The 12227-nt window shown below is 28.8% G+C and overlaps 1 protein-coding gene across 1 annotated transcript in view; it reads left to right on the top strand.

Annotated features, from left to right (window-relative positions):
* The first annotated feature begins 677 nt into the window (after positions 1–677).
* LOC112687329 (THAP domain-containing protein 1-like) overlaps positions 678–12227 on the top strand; it is a 14331-nt gene continuing 2781 nt past the window's right edge. The window contains exons 1-5 of the mRNA XM_025559969.1: positions 678–702; positions 1505–1580; positions 3049–3133; positions 4130–4216; positions 10717–10942. The gene's annotated coding sequence lies outside the window, so the exon portion shown is untranslated. The remainder of the gene's footprint in view (positions 703–1504; positions 1581–3048; positions 3134–4129; positions 4217–10716; positions 10943–12227) is intronic.

Below are 12227 nucleotides of genomic sequence, written 5' to 3'. Positions count from 1 at the left end.
CTAGTTGAGGAATGGAATTTATTATATAAACTTACTGCTGTAATAACTGATAATGCAGCTAATATAAAATCAGCAATTAGAAGGTGTAACTGGAGATGGCTATCTTGCTTTGCACATTCTATAAATTTAATTGTCCAATGTAGCTTGAATTGTATAGATTCTACTTTGTCAAAGGTAAAAACCATAGTACAATATTTTAAAAAAATTAAATAAACACAACAATTTTAATACAAACTTCCAATCATATACCTAAAAAAATTAGATCAGTCAATAAAAAAAATATTAAATTCATTGAAGAAACTAAACAAAAATACAAAATTAAACAAATTTCTAGACATGATTATGTGAAAATCATGGCATTGAAAAGTCAATCAAAAAATAGTTAATATTAACCCAATATTTTAAAAACGGATGTAAGCCTAAATAATTAAATTTTACTATACTATTTATATATATATTTACTAACCAAATATTTTTGGGGTGTAAGCCAGTTCACCTCCTCGTGGTGCACCCTGGGTAACTCTAAATGAACTGGGACGCACTTGGACTTCGTCAAAGTAGTGACCTTTTTCTCTTGGGACGCACTCGGGCGAGATCTTATTCCGGACGCATTCGAAACATTAAATAAGGGACATTTTGGGACGCACTCGGAAGTCGCCCATATACTATGCACTTATGACAGAAATTCTGGCGGCACTTATGGTTAGTACTATTTACAACGCAATATTTTGTTGGAATAATTTCATCACTTCGATGCGATAGGATTCGATTATTATTGATATTATCAGTGTAACATGTGAAACGGGCTAATTTATGTGATGACAGAGATAATTACTATTATCATAGGTGATAACCTTATTGTTGCAAGTGTGCATCGGATACAAAAAATACAAAACCTATCGAAAACAGTAAATATTAATAGATTTTTGTGGTATTTTGTAATGTATACCGATGTTTCGGGCAATGTAGATAATCGGGGCATTATATACATTATCGGCTTATATCGGGCATTTTATAAAATATCAGATTTTCTACATTGCACTAAAATATATAGGTATTATATTATAGTCGGTCTATTAGCTATTATACACGTATAAGCCTTAAACAGTGGATTAGATAAGCACTAGTATAAGAATAAAATAAAATTGTAAAAATTATATTAAGTATATCAGAATTTTTTAGCCATGGGTTTTGGACTATACGGTGCTGTTGGCCACATGTACTTTCGGCCCTTTGGCTGTCCATCCGATGTACTGTCGGCCCATCGACCCTTTCCCACCGCAACGAGTGCAACGATGAGACAGATAATCTATGTCTAATATTACTTGTCTTATTCTATTTACGTTTGTTAAATATTGTCACTCTTATAAATTATATTTTTTATAATCCCTGTCCATTGTATATATTAATACTAATAAAATAAAAAAATAAATTATTATTTATTTTTCTTTAATTATTTAAGTGTTATTAATTATTGAAATATAATATTTGTTCTTTTTATTAGAGTAAACAGCCGAAATATAGGAATGAAACGAACTAATGAGTGACAATCACTTATCTACTTACTCCCAGGAATAACGGTATGTCGTTTTTATTTTGAATAACAACTGTAATTGTAACAAAATCGATTAAATTTATGTTTGTAAGTTTCGAACACATTTTTTTATATTTAATCCATTAAGTTTAAAACTTAAAATAATTAAGTATTCCCTGTTATGTAAATAATATTTTCCCATTACTTAAATCAATTTTTTTTCTTTCTATATTTATTTAAATTATTATTACTTTAAATTTATAAATTAAATTTCAATTTATTTGAATTGGTATTTGTTTTTTTTTTATTATTAAATACATTTTCGTGTTTCACCTGTATGAGTAATTTCTAGACCCATTTTCATTTTTTCTTTTGTTATTAAAGTATTAATTTTTTTAAAAATTTAAAGTATAATGTTTTTAATAACATTTATTTATGTTTTTTTAGTATATAAATAATGTTAAAAATTATGACACAATTTATATATTCCCCGGCCTCCAGACACAAGGAAACTTTTTTTGACATACTTCTTTTATCGCGACTGAAAAATATTTAAAAATATGATTTTACATTATAAAATATAGAATATTTTCAATATTTAATCCATATTTCAAATAAAAATACATTGTTGTATTCAAGCCAGGATTAATGGGGGGGGGCATGGCCATGAGCCCACAATGGATATCAAACAATAGTAGGCCCCTGGCGAATAGTAGTTTTTTTTGTTTTTTTAACTATTTTTTTAGTTCGTATCAAAAACAAGTATAGAACGAGTAGTTCTCAAGCAAATTTAAAAGTTTAATTATTTTGTGTTCAGAGAGTATTGTATTGGAGGTAATTAATATCGATTATATAATTAAAGGGTTTGCTTTCCAAAAAGAAAGAAAAAAATATTTATACAAATAAAATTTTTATTTTTGTATTAAAAAAACAAGAAATATATTTATAAATTAGAAAAAAAAAATTTTTTTGTCCCTGAAATATATTTATGTGTGGGTAATCAATATTTCGATTATGGTTGTGGGCCCCAAATTATCATAATCCGGGTTTGGTTGTATTTGTAGATAGTTATATTCTAACATGCACTATGGAATAATAATTTTAGTAAAAATCGTTTTGAAACTTAAATGAGAGTGTATAAAAACTTTTTCAACTTTAACAGATCTTAACATTTCATCGGTTAATGTTATTCATAATTAAAATTAATAATTTTAAATAAAAAACATTCACATTTAAATAATATTTTTTGGCGGCATATTACGACAGGAGCAACGATGAGACAATCCATGTCCAATATTACCTGATATTATACATAATCCATGTCCAATATTACTTGTTTTCTTCTATTTATGTTTGTTAAATATTGTCATTCTTACAAATTATATTTTTTATAATTCCTATCCATTGTAAATATTAATACGAATAAAATAAAAAAATAAATTATAATTTATTTTTCTTTAATTCTCAAAATGTAATTGAATATTAAAACATTGTATTTATTTTACATATTATAGTAAACAGCTGAAATCTAAGAACCGGTCCAAAGTGAAACGACCTTACGATAGACAAACACATACCTACATACTCCCACGAATTCTGGTACGTCGTTTTTCTTTTGAATAACAACTGTAATTATAATTAAATAAATATATTTAATATTTTTAGTTACTACTTTATTTTTTTTATATTTAATTCATTACCTTTTAAAACCTACAATAATTAAGTATTCTCGGTTATGTAAATAATATTTTTCCATTACTTAAATCAATTTTTGCATTCAATATTCATTTAAATTATTAATACTATAAATCTGTAAATTTAATACCTAGTATTAGTAATTTTCTTTTATTATTATAAAATATATTTTTTTATTTCGTCTGCATAAGTAGTCTCTAGACTTCTGGATATCCTTTTTTATTTTTATTTTGTCATTGAAGCATTAATATTTTGTTATAATTTAAAGTATAATGTTTTTAATAATATTTACTTCATTTTGTTTTCTTTATTACACAAATAATGTTTAAAATTACAATATAAATTATATTTCCCTCGGCCTCCAGGCACCAGGAAACTAAGCCTTTTTTAACGTACTTCTTTTATCGCTATTGAGAAGTATTTATAAATATTATTTATTGTTACAAAACATCATTTTTAATATTTGATCTATACTTAAAATAACAATACATTGTTATATCTGTACATGGTTATATTCGAACATGCGCTATAGCTTAATAGCTTTAGTAAAAATCGTTTTGAAACGTAAATGATAGTATATAAAAACTATATTAATTTTAACAAATCTCAGTATTCCATCGGTTAATGTTATAAAATAAATTGTTGTAAATAAAAACCATTTAAATTTAAATATTTTTTGGCGCCATACCGCGACGGGAGCAACGATGAGACGGGTGATCTATGTCCAATATTATTTGCCTTATTCCATTCACGATTGTTAATTATTGTCATTCTAACAAATTATATTTTTCATAATTTCTGCCCATTGTAATAATAAAATAAATTATTATTTATTTTTCTTTAATTATTAAAGTGTAATTATTTATTGAAATGAAATATTGTATTTGTTATTTTTATTAGAGTTAACAGCCGAAATATAGGTGCCGATCCAGAGTGAAATGAACTTACGAGTGACAATCACTTATCTAATTACTCCCAGGAATAACGGTAAGTCGTTTTTATTTTGAATAATCTCTGTAATTATAACCAAATCGATTAAATTTTTTAATATTCAAATTATTTTTTTATATTTTATCCATTAACTTTTTAAGCATTAAATAATTAAGTATTCTCTGTTATATAAATAATATTTTCCATTACTTAAATACATTTTTTTCCTTTCTATATTTATTTAAATTATTAATACTCAAATTTATAAATTAAATTTTAATTTATTTGAATTTATATATATTTTTTTTTTTATTATTAAATATTAAAATAAATTTTATATTTTATATAAATATAAAATTTTTGTGTTTCACCTGCATGAGTAATCTCTAGTCCCTTTTTCATTTTTTCTTTTGTTATTAATATATTCATTTTTATTGACAATTTAAAGTATAATGTTGTTAATAACATTTATTTATATTATTTTTAATACATAAATAATGTTTAAAATTATGACAATTTATATATTCCTCTGTCTCAAGGAAACCTTTTTGGCATACTTCTTTTATTCTGACTGAAAAATATTTAAAAATATGATTTTTACGTTATAGCATACCTATAGTATAATTTTAATATTTAATCCATATTTAAAATAAAAATACATTTTTGTATTTATAGATAAGTACCTACTTATATTCTAACACGCGCTATAAAATAATAATTTTAGTAAAAATTGTTTTGGAACTTAAATGAGGATGTATAAAAATTTTTTCAACTTTAACAGACCTTAATATTTCATCGGTTAATGTTTTTCATAATTAAAATTAATTGTTGTAAATAAAAAACATTCACATTTAAATAATATTTTTTGGCGGCACATCGAGGCAGGAGCAACGATGAGACAGATAATCTATGTTCAATGTTACTCGTATTATTATATTTATGTTGTAATGGACACTATACGTGCACCTATTTACAGTTTATTTATTTACTGGGATTAATTGGGCACTAATTTGTAGACTTACTGACTACAAATAATTGACCAAGATTTGGTGTTATGTTAATTCTATGCATTTATTGATATGACATAATTGAGAGAATTCACAATGTTTATATATATGTTTTCAATAATTTTATATAATATCGAACATAATAAATATTATTGTAGACGTAATTTGACTCGACAAATATCAACTAAAGAAAACAATATTAATTTCGCGGAGTACCTAATTATATAATCTTAAAGTTCCATTCACAATTATGACTATTCGTTTATGTACTCAAGACTGTGGTACTAGTGTATACTAAAAGGGCGTATTTGAGTTGAGACTAAGGGGGGCGGGCGAAACAAATTTTTCTTCAATACAAACTTAAAAATAATTTATAGTTCATTACCTACAGCTAATGTTCCTGTTATAATAATAGACTAGTAATTTATATTCTTAATTATTTATATATTACATTTTTTAAATAAATCAATATATTATATTCAAAAAAATACGAGCCATGGGTACGAATGCCCCCCTCAAATACGCCATTGGTATACTAATTAGGGATGTCCAACTATTATCGATAATATCGAAATATCGATGTTTCAGTTTCAAAATATCGATGTTTTATATCTATATATTTTATTTGATATATGTTACGGGTAGAGTACGAAAATCTGGTAATGTATACATCACACAGGTAATGTGAACACTACCCATGCCTATTGGATAAAGTAAACATATTTGTAAAAAGTTTACTTTGTAGGTAAATTAACTGATTAATTTATACCTTTAAGTGGATAAAGTGTTTTCATAAAATGAAATATGACAAAATATGAATTGTAGATAATATTAATAAAATACGATAAAATATAAATTGTACCTACATTATGATAAATCGTGTGCATTGATATTGTACCAATATAATAATTTTAAACTTTAGTACGGTGCTATTGGTTTTCGAGTTCACTTGTTCGGTTTATTAATATTTGATAATTTAGTAATTTTAAAAAACAATCTTGATTCTTCATAAAAAGAAAAATTTTTTGAGAATTTCAATAAATTATTTAATGAAAGGAATGGAAATTTGGCAAATTTAACGGAATCAAAATATTATAATATACTATCTAAAATAAGAAACGTGAATAAAAACAAATAAATAATAATGAAACTTTTATAAATATTTTATAAGTGTTGGCTACAAAAGAATCTTTATGTGAAATAGCTAATGCACAATTTCTTTTCGATCAACGAAGTTTTAAAAAATGTTTGTGTAAAATTGATCTTAAAATTTTTTTCTTCGAATTGACTTTATAGCATATTGGAAAAATTACACATTTTACTATTCATATGAATAAGATGTACTTTATCCAGGTAATGTGTTAACTACCCATTTTAAAACTATCCATAACATATCGATAGTATCGATACGTTTGTTCTGAATATCGATGACATTTTTCCTCATTTTTATACAAAAAATTTAAATACAACTTAATTTAATAGCAATACCTACATATATCTGTGCATATATCTACTTATTTTTTATCGATATTTAGTGGACAAAAGTACCACAAATTGCAGTTTTTAATCTATAGTTCAAACCACTAATAATTACTACGAAATAAGACACATAATACATAAATAACAACTAAGATGTATCATATATATAACTCTTAGTTCGTGGTATTACAACTATTAATTACAATACCTATTTATAAATTTAAATTAGAAACAGTTATTAAATAGAAAAATGTATTATCATCACTAAAGACAGGCCCGGTTTTAAGGGTTATTAATTTATAAGTAATATATGTTAATTTTTTTCGATATTATCGATTTATCGTCATTTTAACTGCGAACTATATCATGTATTGATATTGATTACTTCGATATATCGATTTTGAAATCTGGACATCCCTAATACTAATGTATCAAGTATACTGCTCTCCGTCAATGATGGTTGGCTGACTGTAGTTCTCTTCCTCACAGTGGCGGATTAAGCAATTTGTCGCCTACAAGCAGGACATTTGCCGCCGTTTCATTTTAAACTTTTTTTTTAAAACAAAATACATATAGAAATGCATTGTTACCTAGTTAAATTATTCTTTATTATTTTAAATTTAATTTAATAGTCAAATATTAAATTATTTTCGTTCGGCTTTTGAGGTTAGCGCATGCTTCGATTAGGTCTTGAAAGGTTGACACTAAATCTGATTCAATGCTCAGGAGAGTCAAACTATTTAACCGATTTTGGCCAATAGTAGATATTAAATAAGTTTTAGTTCTTTTGAGATACGAAAACGATCCTTCTGCCGAACAATTAGTAACCGCCATACAGGAGTATATTCTTAAAGCGATGCTAACATTCGGAAATTAGTCTTCTAAATTCTGATTTCTAAAAAATGTAAATAAACTTTGATTTTGTTGTTTTTTTCCGTTGCATTTTTCGTATAAGTTTGAAATGTATGCATTCTTGTATAAATGTGTTTTCATCAATGTCCGTTTCATAAAATTGTGGTAAGTTTTTGGGTCCTTGAACAATGTCATCAGTATTAATGGACTTCTTGTCTATGTTGATCAAAAATTCGAATTTATCGTAAATATTTGCATACCCAGAATGTATTGCCATAATGTATGGCTATTATATGGCTGATTATATTTAAATAAACCATTTCCGGGAAACATATAGATTCGCTAATAATAATAATTGTATTCGATCACGTTCACCGAAATCATTTCAGTATTCACCGAGTTAATAACCTAATAGTTAATATTCATGAATTATAATAATATTTAGTAAATACACTTTTTTTTTCTGAAGTGCGGCAAATTTCCGTTCCAATCATCTGATTATTTTGCCTGTGCCTAACCCGACGCTGCTTCTCCGTAATTACACTGGATTTGTAGTTGGTCCGGATTGGTAGCGATTTGATGACTGTTATCAATTGACAGGCGGTTCGGTGCACTCGAATTCAGTGGCGGTGGTACGGACGGAGGGATGATCACGCGATCACGTGTTACAATACCGATCACTGGTCGATGGTCTCGACAGGCGACGACGGCAACTTCGTGATATCAATCTCTGATGTGCGACGAGATCGCGGTGTTTATCATCTCGGATATTACACGAACAGGGATTAATACATCCCTCGTGACCGTACCTCTCGACTGGCGGCACATTCAAGTCCGGTGGTGGAGGCACGGACGGAACGTCAAAGGCAAAACGTGCGCGCACAACTGGTCCCGATGCGTATCTGCGCTTGAACCCAGCGGCCGAGAGACACCGACACAACACGGGAAAAGGACAGCGAAAAACGATAAGCGTGTTTCAATACGCTCTAACCTGGTGGTCGACCGACATTGATACAATATTCGGGGAACGGGGAACAACAAACGGCATGCGGCGGACGGTGTACCACTGCTATTACATTAATGGCCGAACAAAATCAACTTATAGCCCAAAGGACTGTTCACTGCTAACTCTTTAATGTAATAGTTAAGTGCTCCGGAACTAGTGTTCTAACTAGGGGCGGCTTCGGAGCTTTAGTTAGGGGGGAGGGGGCAAGTTATAATTTTATAAAATCTTATAACAAAAAGAAAACAACAATTTTTACAACACAAATTCAAGTCGTCTATTTTTAAAATTGGCAAAAATATCAATATGATCTGTTTGATCTAGAATATTTACTTTATGATATACATTAATTAGGCATAATACTGATTGTATATCTTCAGTCATCCTTGAACGAAGCCAGATTTTTAGTCTCCGAAGTGTGGAGAAACTCCTTTCAACCGTCATACCTCTATGGTTCTATCTACATACTTGTGCGTGTCATATAACAGTCCATATAATATGCACTTTTTGTTAACAATATAAATTGTATTTTTATAAATACGGTACGGCCCCTAGGCCCCCTCCCCGGTTCTAACGCCGTGGTCGGTGAGTTTATATAAGCCATCATGGTATGCCAACTATACAATACAAATGTCTCGAATACTAATATTTCGATTGTTGAAATCATTCGGTTATGCCCGTCATTATTTGATACAATACTACGAGAATGGGGCACAACGAACAACGGTATGCGACGGACAGTGTGGCACTGCTATTACATTAATGGCCGAACAAATGACAATCCTCTAACTTTCATCCGAAAGGACTGTTCACTGCTAACTTTGTAATATAATAGTTGAGTGCTTCGGAACTTGTGTTCAGACGCTGTTTATATAAACCATCCATGGTATGCCGACTGTTGTAATCGATGTGTTTTCATTACCTATGTATTTTGGTATTATTGTTGTCGACTATCGGTGTTTTTGGGTAGTCTTACAGTTTGCTACTGGTCCAATAAAGCACTTTACAATAGTTAATTATCACCTTCAATATGTTAATTAACTATTAAGTGGATAAACAATAGCTTTACTTACACGGGAATAGTAGTGGTGCGCCGTAGGCAATATAGTCGGGCTATATGTCGGTGTTAGGCCTTCACGCAGCGCGGTGTAAGTATAGTAACGAATGCCAACGACGGCCCAATAAATTGTGTTCGTTACAATTTTTATTAAATAATTTCATTTTTACAAATTACATTTCTTCTAATTTATGTTCAAAATATATTTAATAATATACAGTCTTAACTTTCTTACGATACATGAATAATGTAACCGGGAATTGATTTTCTTTATTTCTTTTAGCATAGGAATCTCTTTAACAGTGAGATGTGTGATCGAGAGGTCGATTTAGATTAAAGTGGACAACTAACGTCAACTACCTTCCCTCTCCATGTGTGGGTCCCGATCGACAGGATCAACTAGATCCTGGATCTAGGATCAAATAAGTGACTGATCGGGTTCCGAGAATACAATGGGGAATAAATTAATAACATGAATATTAAATATTTAATATGAATAATTTTAGATCATTATATTTAAAATTATGCAAGAGCTCGTTGGCAATAATTTAAATAATTCAAATAAGTTTTTTTCAATAAGCCAACGCGGATCCGAAACTTCGTCGATCAAATAATCAGAGTTGGATGGGAATTTGTTGGCAATAATAAGGGCCGTTTTAATTTATATATCCATTGGATATTTAACTGTGACAGATAATCAACATCGCTGTCGTCGTCGCCGTAGCAAAGATCGATGACAGTGGTCATTTTCGCCGCAGTAGTAATGGTGGTCGCAGCAATCGTCGCTGTCGTCGTCGTTGCCAATGTGGTCACCGTAATCTCGTCCACTGTTGCCGCCGAAATCGTAGAACTGTTCTCTTTTCAATATTTCTAACTGGATTGATGATATCGATTTGTTGAAAAATGTTTATTGAATGTGTTTGGGGCCTCTTAATTGTACACGTTGATCTTCCGTGGGTTCGTTTGGATTTGTGCACTTGTTTGTTTTGGCAATGTAAAAGAGCATCTTCCGACCATGTTTTGTTATTATATATATATATATATATTGTTGAGTATTTATAAAAGTGATATTTCTTCTACTTTGTTAATTAACTAATTTTTTCTTATCCAAGTACAGAACCATTCTTGTGTTAATAATTTTTTAATTTTTGTTAATAAGGTATTCAGTCGAGACCGGGGATTTTATGTTTACATTAACTAAAAGCTGTTTCGTGGACCATGCACTGCAATAGCTCCAGAAGGTTATTTACAAATACTTGTGGATAGTCCTCCAGATTGGAGGTTGATCGGTGGGAGAGCACCTCATTATCGTAGAAAACAATCAGGAATTCTTCAATCATCTCGAGCAAAGTAATGGAATCAAGACTGGAGTTATCTATATTTAAGTATGGTATTTCATTTTTTATTCTCTATGGATTTTCTAGGTAGAGCGAATAGAACTTGTGTTTTGGCTTCCATTAAAAATAAGAATTATAATAAGAATTTAATAATTTAAAATTTGTCTAGTGTTGGATATATTTGTTTATTATTAATAACAGTAGTTTTTCTTTCTTATTTTTTTTATGGTTTTTTAATTATGTTATGTTGAATAGTAATAATGTGTTGACTTTAAATGAGAGACTTTCTTTTTACTGTTTGATATAGGAATATTTATTAATATTTGGCTGTTATTTTTTTTATTATTTTTGCTAGATATAAGTTTGATGGTATTGATGGTGTATGAGGTTGGATATACTTTTTGCCTCTGTTTATGAGTAGTAAATTTTGAATTCATTTTTTTTGTTGTTGTTTGTGGGTAGGGTTAACAGCTGTTCATTCATTTTGGCATCTAATTGAGAATCGTCTTTTTACAGTTTAATATCTTGTTAATTTATTGTCCTTCTGGTTCTTGTTTTATGATTTGTGATATTTGTATTTGTTTGTTGTACTGTTGGCGTTTTGGACTTGTATATATTATATGTGTATTTTTATGTTTGGTAATTCTTACTTCTTCTTGGTTGTTTGTAAGTAGGGTTGAACAGCTAGTAATCTTTTTTGTTGTGATTTGTGTTAGGTATTTGTTTGGTGATTTGTCTTTTTTTTGTTGTTGGATATTTTTATTGTCTATATTGATGCGTAAGTATTCTAGAATATATTTTATTTGGTTGTTTTTAAGTAGAGTTGAACAGCTGTTCATCACCATAGGCTATGAATTAGGTAATTTCTTTCACTGTTTGATGTAGGTATGATTTTTGTTCTTTGGCATTTTTTTTCTTTTTTTTTTTGATTTTTTTAGGTATTTGATATCCCCCAGGGGAACACGTTCTTACGTGTTTACGGGTCTTAGCGAACCCGGGGTCCCGAGCTCTTGTTGATTGTAGGTAGTAATGATCAGCTGTTCAACTGTTTTGGCTTCTAATTGGGGATCTTCTTTTTACAGTTTAATATCATGTTGATTTATTGTTCTTCTGGTTCTTGTTTTATGATTTGTGTTAGGTCGGTGTTTGATATCTATTAGTCGGTTTGGTGTTATATATATATTTTTGTATATTTTATGTTAGATTTTTATATTTGATATATTATATTGTTTAGATGTTTAGTAATAAGTTTTGAATAGTATTTATGTTCTCGTTTCAATTTAGGAATTATATTTTTACAGATTGATGTTTTGTTGATTTGTTGTTCTTAACT

The sequence above is a fragment of the Sipha flava genome, unplaced genomic scaffold, assembly GCF_003268045.1.
Source record: "Sipha flava isolate LNK unplaced genomic scaffold, YSA_version1 341_pilon_pilon, whole genome shotgun sequence".
Taxonomy (NCBI): Eukaryota; Metazoa; Arthropoda; class Insecta; order Hemiptera; family Aphididae; genus Sipha; species Sipha flava.
The sequence above is the reverse complement of the archived record's forward strand: the minus strand, read 5'-3'. Positions and strand labels throughout refer to the sequence as shown.